The following is a 25,110-nucleotide window of genomic DNA, read 5'->3' on the forward strand; positions in this document are numbered from 1 at the left end:
ATCGACGCAAGACTGTGAAAACCAGATCCTCTCCAATCTGACACTGTGGCAACATGGAACTTTTGCATCTACATTAAAATTAGTCTGTTTGTTCTTATTCTGAGGTCACCGTAGCCGCCATATCCATTCTGTATTCCGATTAGATGGTCACTGCAGTCCCCCGGATCCAGTCCGTACCAAGAGCAGATGGTGGATCAGCACCTTCAGCCGAATGTCAGCGGATACCATGTCAACTAGATGAGCCCCAGAGACAGATCATCAGTAAAGAATGAATCCACATGCCACAGCAAACTCGAGCTGGTGAAAATGTTCACCAAACACCCGCCGCTGACTTCTTTTAAAAGAAGCCAGCTTATTGAAGGTGCACAGGATAAACGCCCTGAGAAAGCTGTGCCTCGCAACCCTAAGAATGGCATAGGCGCTAGTGGACACCTGACGCGCGTGCAAAACACCGGCATTTCACACGTCCCTGGGTGGGCTCGAACCACCAACCTTTCGGTTAACAGCCGAACGCGCTAACCGATTGCGCCACAGAGACAGACATTGCGCATCTGCTGCCGCGGGATCACGGTTGTAAAAGCAAGGGTTAGGGTTAGGGATTAGAATCGCACGTACTAACAGGCTGTTTTGAAAGATGTTTCCGGAGCTCGCAAAATCCACTTAGCCTGTGCGGAGAATGGGCATGCTGGAGCCCGCCAACCTGTTGGGAAGAAAGAGCGCCAACAGAGCCGCCCAACGTGGGGCTCGAACCCACGACCCTGAGATTAAGAGTCTCATGCTCTACCGACTGAGCTAGCCGGGCTGGTCGTGGTCTCCTTCACCGGGTCGGACGCAGTTTTCATCGGCTCCCAAATGACACAGGCGAAACGGAGGCTCTCGCGTTGTGCAAGACTGTCGAGCCGTCCCGTGGGTAGTGCTTAGAGCAGGCTTAGAGTTTTCTTCTGTCAGTTTTGACCCAATCTGTTATTGGGAAGCGCAGTTTGACCCAGCAGTGCGGGCCAACAACATGTTCTGTCTTGCCGCGTGAAGGCGGTTCAATGCTTTGGTCAGCGTATGGTTGAGATGTGATTTTCCACCAATTTGGGGCACCTTTCTTATGGAAATCAAGGATAAATCTATATAAGGATAAGGATAAATCTTCTATATTTCGGTGGTCTTTTGCAAACACTAGATTTATATGTCAGTTCCAACATAACACCGACTGTTACGCAACAGTCCCGGGATCGTTAATAGTTACGCCTCCAACATTTGCATCGCCCAATCATCGGTAACGTCAGTACATCAGTAAAACAAGGCAAGCCACTGAAGGGACACGGTTAGCTTAATGCTAGCGCTAGCCTGTTACATTGCAGTACAAAAGATATCACTTACCACATAAACAGAGAGATGACTGTGCTGATGATGGTGAATGATGGAGAAATAACTGCGCTGATGATGGCGAATGATTTACAGATCCAGAGTATCACCGAGAAGCAGCTGAACTTGTGTGGTAAGAAGCGCTCCCTCTGCATTATAACTTTACACAGAGCACATGGATCACAGTAATGAGACTAAAATGTCTGCGATACAAAACGGCAGATTCAACAAACCACATATTAAAAGCCGCTAGAGCTCCTAATTAAATAAATATTTTTATCAATGTGCCAGCTATAGAGATGAGCAGCTCTGTGAAACAGCCAATCGGAGCAGAGCTCATTAATATTCATGAAGCTTCCAAAAAAGGCAATAACAGAGCATTTCATTCTAGGGACAAATCCTAGGGTTGTAAATGGTCCTGTAAAACCGTTTCTGGAGATTGTTTGCCCTTTCCTATGCCATATACCTTCTATGCAGATATCAAAGAACAAATTAAAATATTCTCTCAATGCATTTTATGGCAACTTTAAGTTGATAGAACCAGCTGACATCTTATCCTGACATTCTGAATATCAAGGATGGTGACACCCACCAACAAAAATGTAAAAAAAAAAAAAAAAAAATCTCAATCATAACGACTCATAAGATTTTTAATCTGATATTTACATTTTTCAGAGACCACTCTGACCATACTCTCTTCGTCTATGCTGCTTAAATGCCACACAGAACGTTCATCAATGGTGTGGAGCATATGAAATAAACCATTACTCCACACCCGATTCACGCTCAGAAAAGAGTATCAACGCTCATCATCGTAGTTTGGGAGACACTACACTTTTGAAACACATTTCCTAGTTAGAAACTATAGAAATGATCCCTGAAAGTATAGTCTTGACCTCCATTTTGCAAAACCAGCTTAGGCGAGTTCTGACACTTTGAGTCTCAGAGATGGTTACAACCTAACAACAGAGATGAGAAAAGTTACATTTGAAACATCATTAGAGTCCTAAAATTTTGTTTGTAATTTTAGTTGGATGCAGTTTTCATTGGCCCCCAAATTACACAGGCGAAACTGAGGCTCTCGCGTTGTGCGAGACTGTCAACCCGTCCCGTGGGTAGGGCTTAAAGCAGGCTTAGAGATTTCTTCTGTCAGTTTTGACCCAATCTGTTTTTGGGAAGCGCAGTTTGACCCAGCAGTGCGGGCCAACAACATGTTCTGTTTTGCCGCGTGAAGGCGGTTTAATGCTTTGGACAGCGTATGGTTGAGATGTGATTTTCCACCAATTTGGGGCACCTTTCTTATGGAAATCAAGGATGATTTCATGGGAAATGGCAAACTGGTGTAGCGTTTGGCTAATAAGCTAAAGCTACAAAGGATGTACCGGTGCCCCGTCGTCCGAGCAGAATCCACATTCGGCCGTAATCGGAGGTTACTACTAACGTTGGATTGTGTCTCATAGGGAGTTTGGCGCAGGGCCTCAGTGGAAAACAGGCCCTCGGCGGCTGAAACAAAAGACGAAGAATGCATCCACATGCACATGAATCAGGAATGTTAAATAAAGAAACCCCGCCGGATGACGAGGTGGTCCAGTGGTTAAGGCGGTGGAAGGCTAATACATTGTGCTCGACACGCATTCGAAGCTTTAGCGCCACTGAGAGGCCACCGGACCAGACAGGCCCAACATGTTTACGATGGGTAACGGTGAGCTGTAATTGCGTTGCAGTTTAACGATACTTGTCTTGAGAACATATTGACAAAACAACAAACCTTCTGGCTCTGGCGCACTATCATCAGCAGACCGTTTTTTTGGCGAGGAAAAAAAAACCTAAACGAAACAAGGCTATATTTCTCAACAAAACTCTAAGCCTCCAGAGAGACTAGCACAAATTGCCAAAGATAACTGTATTTCAAGTCATCCTGGCGGGGTATTGGGTAAAGTTTTCAACCAGCAATGATCGCGCCTCGGACAAACCTCATAGGCTACAATATTGCCTCTGCGAAAGAATGCAGGCGACGGTCGTGACCTTTTTCTGCACCTACGTGGATGTGAACCGACAAGGTGGTAGCAAGCTTTAAACTGTCGCACAAACAGTCTCCTGCCACGGGTTGCTGCACCGTGTTTCTACGGAACAGATTAGAGGTGTGTAAAAGACGGCTCATTCACTATTCCCTCTGTGCTCAAAACAGCCAGCTGAAAGCACGGCAGCAGCAGCTGAAAAGGTCCGCAGCATGGCCTATCTCGGTCAGCAAGGGGACGGGGTGGCCGAGTGGTTAAGGCGATGGACTGCTAATCCATTTTGCTCTGTGCAATGGTTGGAATCCATTCTTGTCGTTCGGTTCCTTTAGCACTGGACCTTAATCCGGGTCCTGGGGACCCCATGCTAAACTTTTTGTGTGTCCTCCTTATCTAACACACTCAGTTCAGTTCTTTGAGTTCTCTACTAATGAACTGATGATCTGAATCAGGAGTGCTAAATAAAAAATGTCACGTAAAATGACGAGGTGGCCGAGTGGTTAAGGCGATGGACTGCTAATCCATTGTGCTCTGCACGCGTGGGTTCGAATCCCATCCTCGTCGTTCGGCTCCTTTAGCAGTAATCCTCGGTCCTGGGGACCCCACTCTGCGCTTTTTGTGTCTTCCTTATCTGACACACTCAGTTCAGTTCACTGAGTGCTCTACTAATGAGCCGATGGTCTGAATCGGGAGTGTTAAATAAAAGGACCACGGAAAGTGACGGGGTGGTCGAGTGGTTAAGGCGATGCAAGGCTAATCCGTTGTGCTAGGCTCACCTTGGTTTGTGTGGGTTTGAATCCCGTCCTCTTCATTTGATGATTTAGCACCACTGAGAGCCCACCAGAACAGACAGGCCCAACCTGTTTACGATGGGTAGCGGTGAGCTGTGATTGTGCTGTAGTTTAATGATACCTGCAGCGAAGTCTTGAGAGCATATTGACAAAACAACAAATCTTCTGGCTCCGGCACGCTATGATCTGTAGACACCTCTTTGACGAGGACCAACAACCAGCCACTCTAACAAAACGAAGCAAAACTTTGTTTTTCAAGAAGCGTCCAGAGAGACCGGCAAAATCTGAGAAGCTGACTGTATTTCAAATCATCCAGATGGGATATCGGGGAAAGTTTACAACCAGCAATGATCACACCTCAGATAAACCACACAAGCTACAACATTGCCTCTGCGATAGAATACCGGTGACGGTCGTGACCTTTTCTTGCAGCTACGTGGATGTGATCCGACAAGGTGATAGCAAGCTGGATGAGCCCCAGAGACAGATCATCAGTGAAGACCTCTTCACCTAGACGGCCATCGACGCAAGACTGTGAAAACCAGATCCTCTCCAATCTGACACTGTGGCAACATGGAACTTTTGCATCTACATTAAAATTAGTCTGTTTGTTCTTATTCTGAGGTCACCGTAGCCGCCATATCCATTCTGTATTCCGATTAGATGGTCACTGCAGTCCCCCGGATCCAGTCCGTACCAAGAGCAGATGGTGGATCAGCACCTTCAGCCGAATGTCAGCGGATACCATGTCAACTAGATGAGCCCCAGAGACAGATCATCAGTAAAGAATGAATCCACATGCCACAGCAAACTCGAGCTGGTGAAAATGTTCACCAAACACCCGCCGCTGACTTCTTTTAAAAGAAGCCAGCTTATTGAAGGTGCACAGGATAAACGCCCTGAGAAAGCTGTGCCTCGCAACCCTAAGAATGGCATAGGCGCTAGTGGACACCTGACGCGCGTGCAAAACACCGGCATTTCACACGTCCCTGGGTGGGCTCGAACCACCAACCTTTCGGTTAACAGCCGAACGCGCTAACCGATTGCGCCACAGAGACAGACATTGCGCATCTGCTGCCGCGGGATCACGGTTGTATAAGCAAGGGTTAGGGTTAGGGATTAGAATCGCACGTACTAACAGGCTGTTTTGAAAGATGTTTCCGGAGCTCGCAAAATCCACTTAGCCTGTGCGGAGAATGGGCACGCTGGAGCCCGCCAACCTGTTGGGAAGAAAGAGCGCCAACAGAGCCGCCCAACGTGGGGCTCGAACCCACGACCCTGAGATTAAGAGTCTCATGCTCTACCGACTGAGCTAGCCGGGCTGGTCGTGGTCTCCTTCACCGGGTCGGACGCAGTTTTCATCGGCTCCCAAATGACACAGGCGAAACGGAGGCTCTCGCGTTGTGCAAGACTGTCGAGCCGTCCCGTGGGTAGTGCTTAGAGCAGGCTTAGAGTTTTCTTCTGTCAGTTTTGACCCAATCTGTTATTGGGAAGCGCAGTTTGACCCAGCAGTGCGGGCCAACAACATGTTCTGTCTTGCCGCGTGAAGGCGGTTCAATGCTTTGGTCAGCGTATGGTTGAGATGTGATTTTCCACCAATTTGGGGCACCTTTCTTATGGAAATCAAGGATAAATCTATATAAGGATAAGGATAAATCTTCTATATTTCGGTGGTCTTTTGCAAACACTAGATTTATATGTCAGTTCCAACATAACACCGACTGTTACGCAACAGTCCCGGGATCGTTAATAGTTACGCCTCCAACATTTGCATCGCCCAATCATCGGTAACGTCAGTACATCAGTAAAACAAGGCAAGCCACTGAAGGGACACGGTTAGCTTAATGCTAGCGCTAGCCTGTTACATTGCAGTACAAAAGATATCACTTACCACATAAACAGAGAGATGACTGTGCTGATGATGGTGAATGATGGAGAAATAACTGCGCTGATGATGGCGAATGATTTACAGATCCAGAGTATCACCGAGAAGCAGCTGAACTTGTGTGGTAAGAAGCGCTCCCTCTGCATTATAACTTTACACAGAGCACATGGATCACAGTAATGAGACTAAAATGTCTGCGATACAAAACGGCAGATTCAACAAACCACATATTAAAAGCCGCTAGAGCTCCTAATTAAATAAATATTTTTATCAATGTGCCAGCTATAGAGATGAGCAGCTCTGTGAAACAGCCAATCGGAGCAGAGCTCATTAATATTCATGAAGCTTCCAAAAAAGGCAATAACAGAGCATTTCATTCTAGGGACAAATCCTAGGGTTGTAAATGGTCCTGTAAAACCGTTTCTGGAGATTGTTTGCCCTTTCCTATGCCATATACCTTCTATGCAGATATCAAAGAACAAATTAAAATATTCTCTCAATGCATTTTATGGCAACTTTAAGTTGATAGAACCAGCTGACATCTTATCCTGACATTCTGAATATCAAGGATGGTGACACCCACCAACAAAAATGTAAAAAAAAAAAAAAAAAATCTCAATCATAACGACTCATAAGATTTTTAATCTGATATTTACATTTTTCAGAGACCACTCTGACCATACTCTCTTCGTCTATGCTGCTTAAATGCCACACAGAACGTTCATCAATGGTGTGGAGCATATGAAATAAACCATTACTCCACACCCGATTCACGCTCAGAAAAGAGTATCAACGCTCATCATCGTAGTTTGGGAGACACTACACTTTTGAAACACATTTCCTAGTTAGAAACTATAGAAATGATCCCTGAAAGTATAGTCTTGACCTCCATTTTGCAAAACCAGCTTAGGCGAGTTCTGACACTTTGAGTCTCAGAGATGGTTACAACCTAACAACAGAGATGAGAAAAGTTACATTTGAAACATCATTAGAGTCCTAAAATTTTGTTTGTAATTTTAGTTGGATGCAGTTTTCATTGGCCCCCAAATTACACAGGCGAAACTGAGGCTCTCGCGTTGTGCGAGACTGTCAACCCGTCCCGTGGGTAGGGCTTAAAGCAGGCTTAGAGATTTCTTCTGTCAGTTTTGACCCAATCTGTTTTTGGGAAGCGCAGTTTGACCCAGCAGTGCGGGCCAACAACATGTTCTGTTTTGCCGCGTGAAGGCGGTTTAATGCTTTGGACAGCGTATGGTTGAGATGTGATTTTCCACCAATTTGGGGCACCTTTCTTATGGAAATCAAGGATGATTTCATGGGAAATGGCAAACTGGTGTAGCGTTTGGCTAATAAGCTAAAGCTACAAAGGATGTACCGGTGCCCCGTCGTCCGAGCAGAATCCACATTCGGCCGTAATCGGAGGTTACTACTAACGTTGGATTGTGTCTCATAGGGAGTTTGGCGCAGGGCCTCAGTGGAAAACAGGCCCTCGGCGGCTGAAACAAAAGACGAAGAATGCATCCACATGCACATGAATCAGGAATGTTAAATAAAGAAACCCCGCCGGATGACGAGGTGGTCCAGTGGTTAAGGCGGTGGAAGGCTAATACATTGTGCTCGACACGCATTCGAAGCTTTAGCGCCACTGAGAGGCCACCGGACCAGACAGGCCCAACATGTTTACGATGGGTAACGGTGAGCTGTAATTGCGTTGCAGTTTAACGATACTTGTCTTGAGAACATATTGACAAAACAACAAACCTTCTGGCTCTGGCGCACTATCATCAGCAGACCGTTTTTTTGGCGAGGAAAAAAAACCCTAAACGAAACAAGGCTATATTTCTCAACAAAACTCTAAGCCTCCAGAGAGACTAGCAAAAATTGCCAAAGGTAACTGTATTTCAAGTCATCCTGGCGGGGTATTGGGTAAAGTTTTCAACCAGCAATGATCGCGCCTCGGACAAACCTCATAGGCTACAATATTGCCTCTGCGAAAGAATGCAGGCGACGGTCGTGACCTTTTTCTGCACCTACGTGGATGTGAACCGACAAGGTGGTAGCAAGCTTTAAACTGCCGCACAAACAGTCTCCTGCCACGGGTTGCTGCACCGTGTTTCTACGGAACAGATTAGAGGTGTGTAAAAGACGGCTCATTCACTATTCCCTCTGTGCTCAAAACAGCCAGCTGAAAGCACGGCAGCAGCAGCTGAAAAGGTCCGCAGCATGGCCTATCTCGGTCAGCAAGGGGACGGGGTGGCCGAGTGGTTAAGGCGATGGACTGCTAATCCATTTTGCTCTGTGCAATGGTTGGAATCCATTCTTGTCGTTCGGTTCCTTTAGCACTGGACCTTAATCCGGGTCCTGGGGACCCCATGCTAAACTTTTTGTGTGTCCTCCTTATCTAACACACTCAGTTCAGTTCTTTGAGTTCTCTACTAATGAACTGATGATCTGAATCAGGAGTGCTAAATAAAAAATGTCACGTAAAATGACGAGGTGGCCGAGTGGTTAAGGCGATGGACTGCTAATCCATTGTGCTCTGCACGCGTGGGTTCGAATCCCATCCTCGTCGTTCGGCTCCTTTAGCAGTAATCCTCGGTCCTGGGGACCCCACTCTGCGCTTTTTGTGTCTTCCTTATCTGACACACTCAGTTCAGTTCACTGAGTGCTCTACTAATGAGCCGATGGTCTGAATCGGGAGTGTTAAATAAAAGGACCACGGAAAGTGACGGGGTGGTCGAGTGGTTAAGGCGATGCAAGGCTAATCCGTTGTGCTAGGCTCACCTTGGTTTGTGTGGGTTTGAATCCCGTCCTCTTCATTTGATGATTTAGCACCACTGAGAGCCCACCAGAACAGACAGGCCCAACCTGTTTACGATGGGTAGCGGTGAGCTGTGATTGTGCTGTAGTTTAATGATACCTGCAGCGAAGTCTTGAGAGCATATTGAAAAAACAACAAATCTTCTGGCTCCGGCACGCTATGATCTGTAGACACCTCTTTGACGAGGACCAACAACCAGCCACTCTAACAAAACGAAGCAAAACTTTGTTTTTCAAGAAGCGTCCAGAGAGACCGGCAAAAACTGAGAAGCTGACTGTATTTCAAATCATCCAGATGGGATATCGGGGAAAGTTTACAACCAGCAATGATCACACCTCAGATAAACCACACAAGCTACAACATTGCCTCTGCGATAGAATACCGGTGACGGTCGTGACCTTTTCTTGCAGCTACGTGGATGTGATCCGACAAGGTGATAGCAAGCTGGATGAGCCCCAGAGACAGATCATCAGTGAAGACCTCTTCACCTAGACGGCCATCGACGCAAGACTGTGAAAACCAGATCCTCTCCAATCTGACACTGTGGCAACATGGAACTTTTGCATCTACATTAAAATTAGTCTGTTTGTTCTTATTCTGAGGTCACCGTAGCCGCCATATCCATTCTGTATTCCGATTAGATGGTCACTGCAGTCCCCCGGATCCAGTCCGTACCAAGAGCAGATGGTGGATCAGCACCTTCAGCCGAATGTCAGCGGATACCATGTCAACTAGATGAGCCCCAGAGACAGATCATCAGTAAGCAGTTTTCATCGGCTCCCAAATGACACAGGCGAAACGGAGGCTCTCGCGTTGTGCAAGACTGTCGAGCCGTCCCGTGGGTAGTGCTTAGAGCAGGCTTAGAGTTTTCTTCTGTCAGTTTTGACCCAATCTGTTATTGGGAAGCGCAGTTTGACCCAGCAGTGCGGGCCAACAACATGTTCTGTCTTGCCGCGTGAAGGCGGTTCAATGCTTTGGTCAGCGTATGGTTGAGATGTGATTTTCCACCAATTTGGGGCACCTTTCTTATGGAAATCAAGGATAAATCTATATAAGGATAAGGATAAATCTTCTATATTTCGGTGGTCTTTTGCAAACACTAGATTTATATGTCAGTTCCAACATAACACCGACTGTTACGCAACAGTCCCGGGATCGTTAATAGTTACGCCTCCAACATTTGCATCGCCCAATCATCGGTAACGTCAGTACATCAGTAAAACAAGGCAAGCCACTGAAGGGACACGGTTAGCTTAATGCTAGCGCTAGCCTGTTACATTGCAGTACAAAAGATATCACTTACCACATAAACAGAGAGATGACTGTGCTGATGATGGTGAATGATGGAGAAATAACTGCGCTGATGATGGCGAATGATTTACAGATCCAGAGTATCACCGAGAAGCAGCTGAACTTGTGTGGTAAGAAGCGCTCCCTCTGCATTATAACTTTACACAGAGCACATGGATCACAGTAATGAGACTAAAATGTCTGCGATACAAAACGGCAGATTCAACAAACCACATATTAAAAGCCGCTAGAGCTCCTAATTAAATAAATATTTTTATCAATGTGCCAGCTATAGAGATGAGCAGCTCTGTGAAACAGCCAATCGGAGCAGAGCTCATTAATATTCATGAAGCTTCCAAAAAAGGCAATAACAGAGCATTTCATTCTAGGGACAAATCCTAGGGTTGTAAATGGTCCTGTAAAACCGTTTCTGGAGATTGTTTGCCCTTTCCTATGCCATATACCTTCTATGCAGATATCAAAGAACAAATTAAAATATTCTCTCAATGCATTTTATGGCAACTTTAAGTTGATAGAACCAGCTGACATCTTATCCTGACATTCTGAATATCAAGGATGGTGACACCCACCAACAAAAATGTAAAAAAAAAAAAAAAATCTCAATCATAACGACTCATAAGATTTTTAATCTGATATTTACATTTTTCAGAGACCACTCTGACCATACTCTCTTCGTCTATGCTGCTTAAATGCCACACAGAACGTTCATCAATGGTGTGGAGCTTATGAAATAAACCATTACTCCACACCCGATTCACGCTCAGAAAAGAGTATCAACGCTCATCATCGTAGTTTGGGAGACACTACACTTTTGAAACACATTTCCTAGTTAGAAACTATAGAAATGATCCCTGAAAGTATAGTCTTGACCTCCATTTTGCAAAACCAGCTTAGGCGAGTTCTGACACTTTGAGTCTCAGAGATGGTTACAACCTAACAACAGAGATGAGAAAAGTTACATTTGAAACATCATTAGAGTCCTAAAATTTTGTTTGTAATTTTAGTTGGATGCAGTTTTCATTGGCCCCCAAATTACACAGGCGAAACTGAGGCTCTCGCGTTGTGCGAGACTGTCAACCCGTCCCGTGGGTAGGGCTTAAAGCAGGCTTAGAGATTTCTTCTGTCAGTTTTGACCCAATCTGTTTTTGGGAAGCGCAGTTTGACCCAGCAGTGCGGGCCAACAACATGTTCTGTTTTGCCGCGTGAAGGCGGTTTAATGCTTTGGACAGCGTATGGTTGAGATGTGATTTTCCACCAATTTGGGGCACCTTTCTTATGGAAATCAAGGATGATTTCATGGGAAATGGCAAACTGGTGTAGCGTTTGGCTAATAAGCTAAAGCTACAAAGGATGTACCGGTGCCCCGTCGTCCGAGCAGAATCCACATTCGGCCGTAATCGGAGGTTACTACTAACGTTGGATTGTGTCTCATAGGGAGTTTGGCGCAGGGCCTCAGTGGAAAACAGGCCCTCGGCGGCTGAAACAAAAGACGAAGAATGCATCCACATGCACATGAATCAGGAATGTTAAATAAAGAAACCCCGCCGGATGACGAGGTGGTCCAGTGGTTAAGGCGGTGGAAGGCTAATACATTGTGCTCGACACGCATTCGAAGCTTTAGCGCCACTGAGAGGCCACCGGACCAGACAGGCCCAACATGTTTACGATGGGTAACGGTGAGCTGTAATTGCGTTGCAGTTTAACGATACTTGTCTTGAGAACATATTGACAAAACAACAAACCTTCTGGCTCTGGCGCACTATCATCAGCAGACCGTTTTTTTGGCGAGGAAAAAAAACCCTAAACGAAACAAGGCTATATTTCTCAACAAAACTCTAAGCCTCCAGAGAGACTAGCAAAAATTGCCAAAGATAACTGTATTTCAAGTCATCCTGGCGGGGTATTGGGTAAAGTTTTCAACCAGCAATGATCGCGCCTCGGACAAACCTCATAGGCTACAACATTGCCTCTGCGAAAGAATGCAGGCGACGGTCGTGACCTTTTTCTGCACCTACGTGGATGTGAACCGACAAGGTGGTAGCAAGCTTTAAACTGCCGCACAAACAGTCTCCTGCCACGGGTTGCTGCACCGTGTTTCTACGGAACAGATTAGAGGTGTGTAAAAGACGGCTCATTCACTATTCCCTCTGTGCTCAAAACAGCCAGCTGAAAGCACGGCAGCAGCAGCTGAAAAGGTCCGCAGCATGGCCTATCTCGGTCAGCAAGGGGACGGGGTGGCCGAGTGGTTAAGGCGATGGACTGCTAATCCATTTTGCTCTGTGCAATGGTTGGAATCCATTCTTGTCGTTCGGTTCCTTTAGCACTGGACCTTAATCCGGGTCCTGGGGACCCCATGCTAAACTTTTTGTGTGTCCTCCTTATCTAACACACTCAGTTCAGTTCTTTGAGTTCTCTACTAATGAACTGATGATCTGAATCAGGAGTGCTAAATAAAAAATGTCACGTAAAATGACGAGGTGGCCGAGTGGTTAAGGCGATGGACTGCTAATCCATTGTGCTCTGCACGCGTGGGTTCGAATCCCATCCTCGTCGTTCGGCTCCTTTAGCAGTAATCCTCGGTCCTGGGGACCCCACTCTGCGCTTTTTGTGTCTTCCTTATCTGACACACTCAGTTCAGTTCACTGAGTGCTCTACTAACGAGCCGATGGTCTGAATCGGGAGTGTTAAATAAAAGGACCACGGAAAGTGACGGGGTGGTCGAGTGGTTAAGGCGATGCAAGGCTAAACCGTTGTGCTAGGCTCACCTTGGTTTGTGTGGGTTTGAATCCCGTCCTCTTCATTTGATGATTTAGCACCACTGAGAGCCCACCAGAACAGACAGGCCCAACCTGTTTACGATGGGTAGCGGTGAGCTGTGATTGTGCTGTAGTTTAATGATACCTGCAGCGAAGTCTTGAGAGCATATTGAAAAAACAACAAATCTTCTGGCTCCGGCACGCTATGATCTGTAGACACCTCTTTGACGAGGACCAACAACCAGCCACTCTAACAAAACGAAGCAAAACTTTGTTTTTCAAGAAGCGTCCAGAGAGACCGGCAAAAACTGAGAAGCTGACTGTATTTCAAATCATCCAGATGGGATATCGGGGAAAGTTTACAACCAGCAATGATCACACCTCAGATAAACCACACAAGCTACAACATTGCCTCTGCGATAGAATACCGGTGACGGTCGTGACCTTTTCTTGCAGCTACGTGGATGTGATCCGACAAGGTGATAGCAAGCTGGATGAGCCCCAGAGACAGATCATCAGTGAAGACCTCTTCACCTAGACGGCCATCGACGCAAGACTGTGAAAACCAGATCCTCTCCAATCTGACACTGTGGCAACATGGAACTTTTGCATCTACATTAAAATTAGTCTGTTTGTTCTTATTCTGAGGTCACCGTAGCCGCCATATCCATTCTGTATTCCGATTAGATGGTCACTGCAGTCCCCCGGATCCAGTCCGTACCAAGAGCAGATGGTGGATCAGCACCTTCAGCCGAATGTCAGCGGATACCATGTCAACTAGATGAGCCCCAGAGACAGATCATCAGTAAAGAATGAATCCACATGCCACAGCAAACTCGAGCTGGTGAAAATGTTCACCAAACACCCGCCGCTGACTTCTTTTAAAAGAAGCCAGCTTATTGAAGGTGCACAGGATAAACGCCCTGAGAAAGCTGTGCCTCGCAACCCTAAGAATGGCATAGGCGCTAGTGGACACCTGACGCGCGTGCAAAACACCGGCATTTCACACGTCCCTGGGTGGGCTCGAACCACCAACCTTTCGGTTAACAGCCGAACGCGCTAACCGATTGCGCCACAGAGACAGACATTGCGCATCTGCTGCCGCGGGATCACGGTTGTAAAAGCAAGGGTTAGGGTTAGGGATTAGAATCGCACGTACTAACAGGCTGTTTTGAAAGATGTTTCCGGAGCTCGCAAAATCCACTTAGCCTGTGCGGAGAATGGGCACGCTGGAGCCCGCCAACCTGTTGGGAAGAAAGAGCGCCAACAGAGCCGCCCAACGTGGGGCTCGAACCCACGACCCTGAGATTAAGAGTCTCATGCTCTACCGACTGAGCTAGCCGGGCTGGTCGTGGTCTCCTTCACCGGGTCGGACGCAGTTTTCATCGGCTCCCAAATGACACAGGCGAAACGGAGGCTCTCGCGTTGTGCAAGACTGTCGAGCCGTCCCGTGGGTAGTGCTTAGAGCAGGCTTAGAGTTTTCTTCTGTCAGTTTTGACCCAATCTGTTATTGGGAAGCGCAGTTTGACCCAGCAGTGCGGGCCAACAACATGTTCTGTCTTGCCGCGTGAAGGCGGTTCAATGCTTTGGTCAGCGTATGGTTGAGATGTGATTTTCCACCAATTTGGGGCACCTTTCTTATGGAAATCAAGGATAAATCTATATAAGGATAAGGATAAATCTTCTATATTTCGGTGGTCTTTTGCAAACACTAGATTTATATGTCAGTTCCAACATAACACCGACTGTTACGCAACAGTCCCGGGATCGTTAATAGTTACGCCTCCAACATTTGCATCGCCCAATCATCGGTAACGTCAGTACATCAGTAAAACAAGGCAAGCCACTGAAGGGACACGGTTAGCTTAATGCTAGCGCTAGCCTGTTACATTGCAGTACAAAAGATATCACTTACCACATAAACAGAGAGATGACTGTGCTGATGATGGTGAATGATGGAGAAATAACTGCGCTGATGATGGCGAATGATTTACAGATCCAGAGTATCACCGAGAAGCAGCTGAACTTGTGTGGTAAGAAGCGCTCCCTCTGCATTATAACTTTACACAGAGCACATGGATCACAGTAATGAGACTAAAATGTCTGCGATACAAAACGGCAGATTCAACAAACCACATATTAAAAGCCGCTAGAGCTCCTAATTAAATAAATATTTTTATCAATGTGCCAGCTATAGAGATGAGCAGCTCTGTGAAACAGCCAATCGGAGCAGAGCTCATTAATATTCATGAAGCTTCCAAAAAAGGCAATAACAGAGCATTTCATTCTAGGGACAAATCCTAGGGTTGTAAATGGTCCTGTAAAACCGTTTCTGGAGATTGTTTGCCCTTTCCTATGCCATATACCTTCTATGCAGATATCAAAGAACAAATTAAAATATTCTCTCAATGCATTTTATGGCAACTTTAAGTTGATAGAACCAGCTGACATCTTATCCTGACATTCTGAATATCAAGGATGGTGACACCCACCAACAAAAATGTAAAAAAAAAAAAAAAAAAATCTCAATCATAACGACTCATAAGATTTTTAATCTGATATTTACATTTTTCAGAGACCACTCTGACCATACTCTCTTCGTCTATGCTGCTTAAATGCCACACAGAACGTTCATCAATGGTGTGGAGCATATGAAATAAACCATTACTCCACACCCGATTCACGCTCAGAAAAGAGTATCAACGCTCATCATCGTAGTTTGGGAGACACTACACTTTTGAAACACATTTCCTAGTTAGAAACTATAGAAATGATCCCTGAAAGTATAGTCTTGACCTCCATTTTGCAAAACCAGCTTAGGCGAGTTCTGACACTTTGAGTCTCAGAGATGGTTACAACCTAACAACAGAGATGAGAAAAGTTACATTTGAAACATCATTAGAGTCCTAAAATTTTGTTTGTAATTTTAGTTGGATGCAGTTTTCATTGGCCCCCAAATTACACAGGCGAAACTGAGGCTCTCGCGTTGTGCGAGACTGTCAACCCGTCCCGTGGGTAGGGCTTAAAGCAGGCTTAGAGATTTCTTCTGTCAGTTTTGACCCAATCTGTTTTTGGGAAGCGCAGTTTGACCCAGCAGTGCGGGCCAACAACATGTTCTGTTTTGCCGCGTGAAGGCGGTTTAATGCTTTGGACAGCGTATGGTTGAGATGTGATTTTCCACCAATTTGGGGCACCTTTCTTATGGAAATCAAGGATGATTTCATGGGAAATGGCAAACTGGTGTAGCGTTTGGCTAATAAGCTAAAGCTACAAAGGATGTACCGGTGCCCCGTCGTCCGAGCAGAATCCACATTCGGCCGTAATCGGAGGTTACTACTAACGTTGGATTGTGTCTCATAGGGAGTTTGGCGCAGGGCCTCAGTGGAAAACAGGCCCTCGGCGGCTGAAACAAAAGACGAAGAATGCATCCACATGCACATGAATCAGGAATGTTAAATAAAGAAACCCCGCCGGATGACGAGGTGGTCCAGTGGTTAAGGCGGTGGAAGGCTAATACATTGTGCTCGACACGCATTCGAAGCTTTAGCGCCACTGAGAGGCCACCGGACCAGACAGGCCCAACATGTTTACGATGGGTAACGGTGAGCTGTAATTGCGTTGCAGTTTAACGATACTTGTCTTGAGAACATATTGACAAAACAACAAACCTTCTGGCTCTGGCGCACTATCATCAGCAGACCGTTTTTTTGGCGAGGAAAAAAAAACCTAAACGAAACAAGGCTATATTTCTCAACAAAACTCTAAGCCTCCAGAGAGACTAGCACAAATTGCCAAAGATAACTGTATTTCAAGTCATCCTGGCGGGGTATTGGGTAAAGTTTTCAACCAGCAATGATCGCGCCTCGGACAAACCTCATAGGCTACAATATTGCCTCTGCGAAAGAATGCAGGCGACGGTCGTGACCTTTTTCTGCACCTACGTGGATGTGAACCGACAAGGTGGTAGCAAGCTTTAAACTGTCGCACAAACAGTCTCCTGCCACGGGTTGCTGCACCGTGTTTCTACGGAACAGATTAGAGGTGTGTAAAAGACGGCTCATTCACTATTCCCTCTGTGCTCAAAACAGCCAGCTGAAAGCACGGCAGCAGCAGCTGAAAAGGTCCGCAGCATGGCCTATCTCGGTCAGCAAGGGGACGGGGTGGCCGAGTGGTTAAGGCGATGGACTGCTAATCCATTTTGCTCTGTGCAATGGTTGGAATCCATTCTTGTCGTTCGGTTCCTTTAGCACTGGACCTTAATCCGGGTCCTGGGGACCCCATGCTAAACTTTTTGTGTGTCCTCCTTATCTAACACACTCAGTTCAGTTCTTTGAGTTCTCTACTAATGAACTGATAATCTGAATCAGGAGTGCTAAATAAAAAATGTCACGTAAAATGACGAGGTGGCCGAGTGGTTAAGGCGATGGACTGCTAATCCATTGTGCTCTGCACGCGTGGGTTCGAATCCCATCCTCGTCGTTCGGCTCCTTTAGCAGTAATCCTCGGTCCTGGGGACCCCACTCTGCGCTTTTTGTGTCTTCCTTATCTGACACACTCAGTTCAGTTCACTGAGTGCTCTACTAATGAGCCGATGGTCTGAATCGGGAGTGTTAAATAAAAGGACCACGGAAAGTGACGGGGTGGTCGAGTGGTTAAGGCGATGCAAGGCTAATCCGTTGTGCTAGGCTCACCTTGGTTTGTGTGGGTTTGAATCCCGTCCTCTTCATTTGATGATTTAGCACCACTGAGAGCCCACCAGAACAGACAGGCCCAACCTGTTTACGATGGGTAGCGGTGAGCTGTGATTGTGCTGTAGTTTAATGATACCTGCAGCGAAGTCTTGAGAGCATATTGACAAAACAACAAATCTTCTGGCTCCGGCACGCTATGATCTGTAGACACCTCTTTGACGAGGACCAACAACCAGCCACTCTAACAAAACGAAGCAAAACTTTGTTTTTCAAGAAGCGTCCAGAGAGACCGGCAAAATCTGAGAAGCTGACTGTATTTCAAATCATCCAGATGGGATATCGGGGAAAGTTTACAACCAGCAATGATCACACCTCAGATAAACCACACAAGCTACAACATTGCCTCTGCGATAGAATACCGGTGACGGTCGTGACCTTTTCTTGCAGCTACGTGGATGTGATCCGACAAGGTGATAGCAAGCTGGATGAGCCCCAGAGACAGATCATCAGTGAAGACCTCTTCACCTAGACGGCCATCGACGCAAGACTGTGAAAACCAGATCCTCTCCAATCTGACACTGTGGCAACATGGAACTTTTGCATCTACATTAAAATTAGTCTGTTTGTTCTTATTCTGAGGTCACCGTAGCCGCCATATCCATTCTGTATTCCGATTAGATGGTCACTGCAGTCCCCCGGATCCAGTCCGTACCAAGAGCAGATGGTGGATCAGCACCTTCAGCCGAATGTCAGCGGATACCATGTCAACTAGATGAGCCCCAGAGACAGATCATCAGTAAAGAATGAATCCACATGCCACAGCAAACTCGAGCTGGTGAAAATGTTCACCAAACACCCGCCGCTGACTTCTTTTAAAAGAAGCCAGCTTATTGAAGGTGCACAGGATAAACGCCCTGAGAAAGCTGTGCCTCGCAACCCTAAGAATGGCATAGGCGCTAGTGGACACCTGACGCGCGTGCAAAACACCGGCATTTCACACGTCCCTGGGTGGGCTCGAACCACCAACCTTTCGGTTAACAGCCGAACGCGCTAACCGATTGCGCCACAGAGACAGACATTGCGCATCTGCTGCCGCGGGATCACGGTTGTATAAGCAAGGGTTAGGGTTAGGGATTAGAATCGCACGTACTAACAGGCTGTTTTGAAAGATGTTTCCGGAGCTCGCAAAATCCACTTAGCCTGTGCGGAGAATGGGCACGCTGGAGCCCGCCAACCTGTTGGGAAGAAAGAGCGCCAACAGAGCCGCCCAACGTGGGGCTCGAACCCACGACCCTGAGATTAAGAGTCTCATGCTCTACCGACTGAGCTAGCCGGGCTGGTCGTGGTCTCCTTCACCGGGTCGGACGCAGTTTTCATCGGCTCCCAAATGACACAGGCGAAACGGAGGCTCTCGCGTTGTGCAAGACTGTCGAGCCGTCCCGTGGGTAGTGCTTAGAGCAGGCTTAGAGTTTTCTTCTGTCAGTTTTGACCCAATCTGTTATTGGGAAGCGCAGTTTGACCCAGCAGTGCGGGCCAACAACATGTTCTGTCTTGCCGCGTGAAGGCGGTTCAATGCTTTGGTCAGCGTATGGTTGAGATGTGATTTTCCACCAATTTGGGGCACCTTTCTTATGGAAATCAAGGATAAATCTATATAAGGATAAGGATAAATCTTCTATATTTCGGTGGTCTTTTGCAAACACTAGATTTATATGTCAGTTCCAACATAACACCGACTGTTACGCAACAGTCCCGGGATCGTTAATAGTTACGCCTCCAACATTTGCATCGCCCAATCATCGGTAACGTCAGTACATCAGTAAAACAAGGCAAGCCACTGAAGGGACACGGTTAGCTTAATGCTAGCGCTAGCCTGTTACATTGCAGTACAAAAGATATCACTTACCACATAAACAGAGAGATGACTGTGCTGATGATGGTGAATGATGGAGAAATAACTGCGCTGATGATGGCGAATGATTTACAGATCCAGAGTATCACCGAGAAGCAGCTGAACTTGTGTGGTAAGAAGCGCTCCCTCTGCATTATAACTTTACACAGAGCACATGGATCACAGTAATGAGACTAAAATGTCTGCGATACAAAACGGCAGATTCAACAAACCACATATTAAAAGCCGCTAGAGCTCCTAATTAAATAAATATTTTTATCAATGTGCCAGCTATAGAGATGAGCAGCTCTGTGAAACAGCCAATCGGAGCAGAGCTCATTAATATTCATGAAGCTTCCAAAAAAGGCAATAACAGAGCATTTCATTCTAGGGACAAATCCTAGGGTTGTAAATGGTCCTGTAAAACCGTTTCTGGAGATTGTTTGCCCTTTCCTATGCCATATACCTTCTATGCAGATATCAAAGAACAAATTAAAATATTCTCTCAATGCATTTTATGGCAACTTTAAGTTGATAGAACCAGCTGACATCTTATCCTGACATTCTGAATATCAAGGATGGTGACACCCACCAACAAAAATGTAAAAAAAAAAAAAAAAAAATCTCAATCATAACGACTCATAAGATTTTTAATCTGATATTTACATTTTTCAGAGACCACTCTGACCATACTCTCTTCGTCTATGCTGCTTAAATGCCACACAGAACGTTCATCAATGGTGTGGAGCATATGAAATAAACCATTACTCCACACCCGATTCACGCTCAGAAAAGAGTATCAACGCTCATCATCGTAGTTTGGGAGACACTACACTTTTGAAACACATTTCCTAGTTAGAAACTATAGAAATGATCCCTGAAAGTATAGTCTTGACCTCCATTTTGCAAAACCAGCTTAGGCGAGTTCTGACACTTTGAGTCTCAGAGATGGTTACAACCTAACAACAGAGATGAGAAAAGTTACATTTGAAACATCATTAGAGTCCTAAAATTTTGTTTGTAATTTTAGTTGGATGCAGTTTTCATTGGCCCCCAAATTACACAGGCGAAACTGAGGCTCTCGCGTTGTGCGAGACTGTCAACCCGTCCCGTGGGTAGGGCTTAAAGCAGGCTTAGAGATTTCTTCTGTCAGTTTTGACCCAATCTGTTTTTGGGAAGCGCAGTTTGACCCAGCAGTGCGGGCCAACAACATGTTCTGTTTTGCCGCGTGAAGGCGGTTTAATGCTTTGGACAGCGTATGGTTGAGATGTGATTTTCCACCAATTTGGGGCACCTTTCTTATGGAAATCAAGGATGATTTCATGGGAAATGGCAAACTGGTGTAGCGTTTGGCTAATAAGCTAAAGCTACAAAGGATGTACCGGTGCCCCGTCGTCCGAGCAGAATCCACATTCGGCCGTAATCGGAGGTTACTACTAACGTTGGATTGTGTCTCATAGGGAGTTTGGCGCAGGGCCTCAGTGGAAAACAGGCCCTCGGCGGCTGAAACAAAAGACGAAGAATGCATCCACATGCACATGAATCAGGAATGTTAAATAAAGAAACCCCGCCGGATGACGAGGTGGTCCAGTGGTTAAGGCGGTGGAAGGCTAATACATTGTGCTCGACACGCATTCGAAGCTTTAGCGCCACTGAGAGGCCACCGGACCAGACAGGCCCAACATGTTTACGATGGGTAACGGTGAGCTGTAATTGCGTTGCAGTTTAACGATACTTGTCTTGAGAACATATTGACAAAACAACAAACCTTCTGGCTCTGGCGCACTATCATCAGCAGACCGTTTTTTTGGCGAGGAAAAAAAACCCTAAACGAAACAAGGCTATATTTCTCAACAAAACTCTAAGCCTCCAGAGAGACTAGCAAAAATTGCCAAAGGTAACTGTATTTCAAGTCATCCTGGCGGGGTATTGGGTAAAGTTTTCAACCAGCAATGATCGCGCCTCGGACAAACCTCATAGGCTACAATATTGCCTCTGCGAAAGAATGCAGGCGACGGTCGTGACCTTTTTCTGCACCTACGTGGATGTGAACCGACAAGGTGGTAGCAAGCTTTAAACTGCCGCACAAACAGTCTCCTGCCACGGGTTGCTGCACCGTGTTTCTACGGAACAGATTAGAGGTGTGTAAAAGACGGCTCATTCACTATTCCCTCTGTGCTCAAAACAGCCAGCTGAAAGCACGGCAGCAGCAGCTGAAAAGGTCCGCAGCATGGCCTATCTCGGTCAGCAAGGGGACGGGGTGGCCGAGTGGTTAAGGCGATGGACTGCTAATCCATTTTGCTCTGTGCAATGGTTGGAATCCATTCTTGTCGTTCGGTTCCTTTAGCACTGGACCTTAATCCGGGTCCTGGGGACCCCATGCTAAACTTTTTGTGTGTCCTCCTTATCTAACACACTCAGTTCAGTTCTTTGAGTTCTCTACTAATGAACTGATGATCTGAATCAGGAGTGCTAAATAAAAAATGTCACGTAAAATGACGAGGTGGCCGAGTGGTTAAGGCGATGGACTGCTAATCCATTGTGCTCTGCACGCGTGGGTTCGAATCCCATCCTCGTCGTTCGGCTCCTTTAGCAGTAATCCTCGGTCCTGGGGACCCCACTCTGCGCTTTTTGTGTCTTCCTTATCTGACACACTCAGTTCAGTTCACTGAGTGCTCTACTAATGAGCCGATGGTCTGAATCGGGAGTGTTAAATAAAAGGACCACGGAAAGTGACGGGGTGGTCGAGTGGTTAAGGCGATGCAAGGCTAATCCGTTGTGCTAGGCTCACCTTGGTTTGTGTGGGTTTGAATCCCGTCCTCTTCATTTGATGATTTAGCACCACTGAGAGCCCACCAGAACAGACAGGCCCAACCTGTTTACGATGGGTAGCGGTGAGCTGTGATTGTGCTGTAGTTTAATGATACCTGCAGCGAAGTCTTGAGAGCATATTGAAAAAACAACAAATCTTCTGGCTCCGGCACGCTATGATCTGTAGACACCTCTTTGACGAGGACCAACAACCAGCCACTCTAACAAAACGAAGCAAAACTTTGTTTTTCAAGAAGCGTCCAGAGAGACCGGCAAAAACTGAGAAGCTGACTGTATTTCAAATCATCCAGATGGGATATCGGGGAAAGTTTACAACCAGCAATGATCACACCTCAGATAAACCACACAAGCTACAACATTGCCTCTGCGATAGAATACCGGTGACGGTCGTGACCTTTTCTTGCAGCTACGTGGATGTGATCCGACAAGGTGATAGCAAGCTGGATGAGCCCCAGAGACAGATCATCAGTGAAGACCTCTTCACCTAGACGGCCATCGACGCAAGACTGTGAAAACCAGATCCTCTCCAATCTGACACTGTGGCAACATGGAACTTTTGCATCTACATTAAAATTAGTCTGTTTGTTCTTATTCTGAGGTCACCGTAGCCGCCATATCCATTCTGTATTCCGATTAGATGGTCACTGCAGTCCCCCGGATCCAGTCCGTACCAAGAGCAGATGGTGGATCAGCACCTTCAGCCGAATGTCAGCGGATACCATGTCAACTAGATGAGCCCCAGAGACAGATCATCAGTAAGCAGTTTTCATCGGCTCCCAAATGACACAGGCGAAACGGAGGCTCTCGCGTTGTGCAAGACTGTCGAGCCGTCCCGTGGGTAGTGCTTAGAGCAGGCTTAGAGTTTTCTTCTGTCAGTTTTGACCCAATCTGTTATTGGGAAGCGCAGTTTGACCCAGCAGTGCGGGCCAACAACATGTTCTGTCTTGCCGCGTGAAGGCGGTTCAATGCTTTGGTCAGCGTATGGTTGAGATGTGATTTTCCACCAATTTGGGGCACCTTTCTTATGGAAATCAAGGATAAATCTATATAAGGATAAGGATAAATCTTCTATATTTCGGTGGTCTTTTGCAAACACTAGATTTATATGTCAGTTCCAACATAACACCGACTGTTACGCAACAGTCCCGGGATCGTTAATAGTTACGCCTCCAACATTTGCATCGCCCAATCATCGGTAACGTCAGTACATCAGTAAAACAAGGCAAGCCACTGAAGGGACACGGTTAGCTTAATGCTAGCGCTAGCCTGTTACATTGCAGTACAAAAGATATCACTTACCACATAAACAGAGAGATGACTGTGCTGATGATGGTGAATGATGGAGAAATAACTGCGCTGATGATGGCGAATGATTTACAGATCCAGAGTATCACCGAGAAGCAGCTGAACTTGTGTGGTAAGAAGCGCTCCCTCTGCATTATAACTTTACACAGAGCACATGGATCACAGTAATGAGACTAAAATGTCTGCGATACAAAACGGCAGATTCAACAAACCACATATTAAAAGCCGCTAGAGCTCCTAATTAAATAAATATTTTTATCAATGTGCCAGCTATAGAGATGAGCAGCTCTGTGAAACAGCCAATCGGAGCAGAGCTCATTAATATTCATGAAGCTTCCAAAAAAGGCAATAACAGAGCATTTCATTCTAGGGACAAATCCTAGGGTTGTAAATGGTCCTGTAAAACCGTTTCTGGAGATTGTTTGCCCTTTCCTATGCCATATACCTTCTATGCAGATATCAAAGAACAAATTAAAATATTCTCTCAATGCATTTTATGGCAACTTTAAGTTGATAGAACCAGCTGACATCTTATCCTGACATTCTGAATATCAAGGATGGTGACACCCACCAACAAAAATGTAAAAAAAAAAAAAAAAAATCTCAATCATAACGACTCATAAGATTTTTAATCTGATATTTACATTTTTCAGAGACCACTCTGACCATACTCTCTTCGTCTATGCTGCTTAAATGCCACACAGAACGTTCATCAATGGTGTGGAGCATATGAAATAAACCATTACTCCACACCCGATTCACGCTCAGAAAAGAGTATCAACGCTCATCATCGTAGTTTGAGAGACACTACACTTTTGAAACACATTTCCTAGTTAGAAACTATAGAAATGATCCCTGAAAGTATAGTCTTGACCTCCATTTTGCAAAACCAGCTTAGGCGAGTTCTGACACTTTGAGTCTCAGAGATGGTTACAACCTAACAACAGAGATGAGAAAAGTTACATTTGAAACATCATTAGAGTCCTAAAATTTTGTTTGTAATTTTAGTTGGATGCAGTTTTCATTGGCCCCCAAATTACACAGGCGAAACTGAGGCTCTCGCGTTGTGCGAGACTGTCAACCCGTCCCGTGGGTAGGGCTTAAAGCAGGCTTAGAGATTTCTTCTGTCAGTTTTGACCCAATCTGTTTTTGGGAAGCGCAGTTTGACCCAGCAGTGCGGGCCAACAACATGTTCTGTTTTGCCGCGTGAAGGCGGTTTAATGCTTTGGACAGCGTATGGTTGAGATGTGATTTTCCACCAATTTGGGGCACCTTTCTTATGGAAATCAAGGATGATTTCATGGGAAATGGCAAACTGGTGTAGCGTTTGGCTAATAAGCTAAAGCTACAAAGGATGTACCGGTGCCCCGTCGTCCGAGCAGAATCCACATTCGGCCGTAATCGGAGGTTACTACTAACGTTGGATTGTGTCTCATAGGGAGTTTGGCGCAGGGCCTCA

General features: G+C 46.0%; 29 non-coding genes across 29 annotated transcripts; 5 read left to right on the forward strand and 24 right to left on the reverse strand.

Annotated features, from left to right (window-relative positions):
* Positions 1-464: 464 nt before the first annotated feature.
* On the reverse strand, positions 465-538 carry trnan-guu (transfer RNA asparagine (anticodon GUU)). Its single transcript has one exon. It is a non-coding gene; the product is annotated as a tRNA-Asn (tRNA).
* A 191-nt stretch (positions 539-729) lies between these two features.
* trnak-cuu (transfer RNA lysine (anticodon CUU)) lies at positions 730-802 on the reverse strand. Its single transcript has one exon. It is a non-coding gene; the product is annotated as a tRNA-Lys (tRNA).
* A 1,231-nt stretch (positions 803-2,033) lies between these two features.
* On the reverse strand, positions 2,034-2,249 carry LOC141347713 (small nucleolar RNA U3). The gene has a single exon (XR_012357412.1). It is a non-coding gene; the product is annotated as a small nucleolar RNA U3 (small nucleolar RNA).
* Positions 2,250-3,222: 973 nt separating this feature from the next.
* On the reverse strand, positions 3,223-3,363 carry LOC141285129 (U4 spliceosomal RNA). The gene has a single exon (XR_012338555.1). It is a non-coding gene; the product is annotated as a U4 spliceosomal RNA (small nuclear RNA).
* A 490-nt stretch (positions 3,364-3,853) lies between these two features.
* On the forward strand, positions 3,854-3,935 carry trnas-gcu (transfer RNA serine (anticodon GCU)). Its single transcript has one exon. It is a non-coding gene; the product is annotated as a tRNA-Ser (tRNA).
* A 490-nt stretch (positions 3,936-4,425) lies between these two features.
* Positions 4,426-4,564, reverse strand: LOC141286768 (U4 spliceosomal RNA). Its single transcript, XR_012339348.1, has one exon. It is a non-coding gene; the product is annotated as a U4 spliceosomal RNA (small nuclear RNA).
* Positions 4,565-5,146: 582 nt separating this feature from the next.
* On the reverse strand, positions 5,147-5,220 carry trnan-guu (transfer RNA asparagine (anticodon GUU)). The gene has a single exon. It is a non-coding gene; the product is annotated as a tRNA-Asn (tRNA).
* Positions 5,221-5,411: 191 nt separating this feature from the next.
* trnak-cuu (transfer RNA lysine (anticodon CUU)) lies at positions 5,412-5,484 on the reverse strand. The gene has a single exon. It is a non-coding gene; the product is annotated as a tRNA-Lys (tRNA).
* Positions 5,485-6,714: 1,230 nt separating this feature from the next.
* LOC141347718 (small nucleolar RNA U3) lies at positions 6,715-6,930 on the reverse strand. The gene has a single exon (XR_012357418.1). It is a non-coding gene; the product is annotated as a small nucleolar RNA U3 (small nucleolar RNA).
* Positions 6,931-7,903: 973 nt separating this feature from the next.
* Positions 7,904-8,044, reverse strand: LOC141285081 (U4 spliceosomal RNA). Its single transcript, XR_012338543.1, has one exon. It is a non-coding gene; the product is annotated as a U4 spliceosomal RNA (small nuclear RNA).
* Positions 8,045-8,534: 490 nt separating this feature from the next.
* trnas-gcu (transfer RNA serine (anticodon GCU)) lies at positions 8,535-8,616 on the forward strand. The gene has a single exon. It is a non-coding gene; the product is annotated as a tRNA-Ser (tRNA).
* A 490-nt stretch (positions 8,617-9,106) lies between these two features.
* On the reverse strand, positions 9,107-9,245 carry LOC141286527 (U4 spliceosomal RNA). The gene has a single exon (XR_012339282.1). It is a non-coding gene; the product is annotated as a U4 spliceosomal RNA (small nuclear RNA).
* A 1,582-nt stretch (positions 9,246-10,827) lies between these two features.
* LOC141347851 (small nucleolar RNA U3) lies at positions 10,828-11,043 on the reverse strand. Its single transcript, XR_012357435.1, has one exon. It is a non-coding gene; the product is annotated as a small nucleolar RNA U3 (small nucleolar RNA).
* A 973-nt stretch (positions 11,044-12,016) lies between these two features.
* On the reverse strand, positions 12,017-12,157 carry LOC141285063 (U4 spliceosomal RNA). Its single transcript, XR_012338540.1, has one exon. It is a non-coding gene; the product is annotated as a U4 spliceosomal RNA (small nuclear RNA).
* A 490-nt stretch (positions 12,158-12,647) lies between these two features.
* trnas-gcu (transfer RNA serine (anticodon GCU)) lies at positions 12,648-12,729 on the forward strand. Its single transcript has one exon. It is a non-coding gene; the product is annotated as a tRNA-Ser (tRNA).
* A 490-nt stretch (positions 12,730-13,219) lies between these two features.
* LOC141286534 (U4 spliceosomal RNA) lies at positions 13,220-13,358 on the reverse strand. The gene has a single exon (XR_012339283.1). It is a non-coding gene; the product is annotated as a U4 spliceosomal RNA (small nuclear RNA).
* A 582-nt stretch (positions 13,359-13,940) lies between these two features.
* On the reverse strand, positions 13,941-14,014 carry trnan-guu (transfer RNA asparagine (anticodon GUU)). Its single transcript has one exon. It is a non-coding gene; the product is annotated as a tRNA-Asn (tRNA).
* Positions 14,015-14,205: 191 nt separating this feature from the next.
* On the reverse strand, positions 14,206-14,278 carry trnak-cuu (transfer RNA lysine (anticodon CUU)). Its single transcript has one exon. It is a non-coding gene; the product is annotated as a tRNA-Lys (tRNA).
* Positions 14,279-15,509: 1,231 nt separating this feature from the next.
* Positions 15,510-15,725, reverse strand: LOC141347729 (small nucleolar RNA U3). The gene has a single exon (XR_012357424.1). It is a non-coding gene; the product is annotated as a small nucleolar RNA U3 (small nucleolar RNA).
* Positions 15,726-16,698: 973 nt separating this feature from the next.
* On the reverse strand, positions 16,699-16,839 carry LOC141285136 (U4 spliceosomal RNA). Its single transcript, XR_012338556.1, has one exon. It is a non-coding gene; the product is annotated as a U4 spliceosomal RNA (small nuclear RNA).
* A 490-nt stretch (positions 16,840-17,329) lies between these two features.
* On the forward strand, positions 17,330-17,411 carry trnas-gcu (transfer RNA serine (anticodon GCU)). Its single transcript has one exon. It is a non-coding gene; the product is annotated as a tRNA-Ser (tRNA).
* Positions 17,412-17,901: 490 nt separating this feature from the next.
* Positions 17,902-18,040, reverse strand: LOC141286773 (U4 spliceosomal RNA). The gene has a single exon (XR_012339349.1). It is a non-coding gene; the product is annotated as a U4 spliceosomal RNA (small nuclear RNA).
* Positions 18,041-18,622: 582 nt separating this feature from the next.
* On the reverse strand, positions 18,623-18,696 carry trnan-guu (transfer RNA asparagine (anticodon GUU)). Its single transcript has one exon. It is a non-coding gene; the product is annotated as a tRNA-Asn (tRNA).
* A 191-nt stretch (positions 18,697-18,887) lies between these two features.
* Positions 18,888-18,960, reverse strand: trnak-cuu (transfer RNA lysine (anticodon CUU)). Its single transcript has one exon. It is a non-coding gene; the product is annotated as a tRNA-Lys (tRNA).
* Positions 18,961-20,191: 1,231 nt separating this feature from the next.
* LOC141347740 (small nucleolar RNA U3) lies at positions 20,192-20,407 on the reverse strand. The gene has a single exon (XR_012357425.1). It is a non-coding gene; the product is annotated as a small nucleolar RNA U3 (small nucleolar RNA).
* A 973-nt stretch (positions 20,408-21,380) lies between these two features.
* LOC141285086 (U4 spliceosomal RNA) lies at positions 21,381-21,521 on the reverse strand. The gene has a single exon (XR_012338544.1). It is a non-coding gene; the product is annotated as a U4 spliceosomal RNA (small nuclear RNA).
* A 490-nt stretch (positions 21,522-22,011) lies between these two features.
* trnas-gcu (transfer RNA serine (anticodon GCU)) lies at positions 22,012-22,093 on the forward strand. Its single transcript has one exon. It is a non-coding gene; the product is annotated as a tRNA-Ser (tRNA).
* A 490-nt stretch (positions 22,094-22,583) lies between these two features.
* LOC141286542 (U4 spliceosomal RNA) lies at positions 22,584-22,722 on the reverse strand. The gene has a single exon (XR_012339286.1). It is a non-coding gene; the product is annotated as a U4 spliceosomal RNA (small nuclear RNA).
* A 1,584-nt stretch (positions 22,723-24,306) lies between these two features.
* Positions 24,307-24,522, reverse strand: LOC141347829 (small nucleolar RNA U3). Its single transcript, XR_012357433.1, has one exon. It is a non-coding gene; the product is annotated as a small nucleolar RNA U3 (small nucleolar RNA).
* Positions 24,523-25,110: the final 588 nt, after the last annotated feature.

Source organism: Garra rufa, chromosome 1 (assembly GCF_049309525.1).
Source record: "Garra rufa chromosome 1, GarRuf1.0, whole genome shotgun sequence".
In the NCBI taxonomy this organism is placed as follows: Eukaryota; Metazoa; Chordata; class Actinopteri; order Cypriniformes; family Cyprinidae; genus Garra; species Garra rufa.